Genomic DNA, 643 nt, shown 5'->3' with positions numbered 1-643 from the left:
ATTTATCTATTTTTACACAAAGATTCCATTGCATTTGAAAAAGAAGTACATAACAAAACTGAGCACGAAACAACAATAAGAAAAAAAAAATCGGTTTCTTCTATATTATCACTTCATTAATCATTTCATATCCTTCTATCTACGAGGAAAGGAAGCCGTTATTGATACAGTGAGTCAAGACCCCCCTGGTGCATTAAAAAAAAAAAAAGACGCAAAAATATATTCACCGTTAGATTCAGGTCCTTATAACCCCTTCCCCCCCCCCTATTACCTCCTTCCTTCCCCTTCCCCCACCCTTTTCAATCTCCCCTCCCTATAACCTTCCCTCCTCCCCCTACCTCCCTCCTCTTCTCCTTCCTTCCCCCTCCCTCTTCCTCCCCCACTCACTCCCTTCCCCTTCTCTATCCCTCCCCCCTCTTCTTCCCCCTTCCTCCCCTCCCCCACTCCTTCCCCCTGCCCTTAACCCATCCTATCTCCTCCCTCTCCCCCTACCCCACTCCCTCCCCTGCCCTTACCCCTTCCCACCCCCTCCCTATCCCCTCTCCTCCCCCACACACATCCAGGACCGAACCGCTATCTCCTTAGTGTGTACAGAGACAACTTTTCCCCGGAAGTTACCAGGAAACAGGCCACTTGTGAAGAC

The sequence above is a fragment of the Penaeus monodon genome, chromosome 23 (assembly GCF_015228065.2).
Source record: "Penaeus monodon isolate SGIC_2016 chromosome 23, NSTDA_Pmon_1, whole genome shotgun sequence".
Lineage (NCBI taxonomy): Eukaryota > Metazoa > Arthropoda > Malacostraca > Decapoda > Penaeidae > Penaeus > Penaeus monodon.
This window is presented reverse-complemented; position numbering follows the sequence as displayed.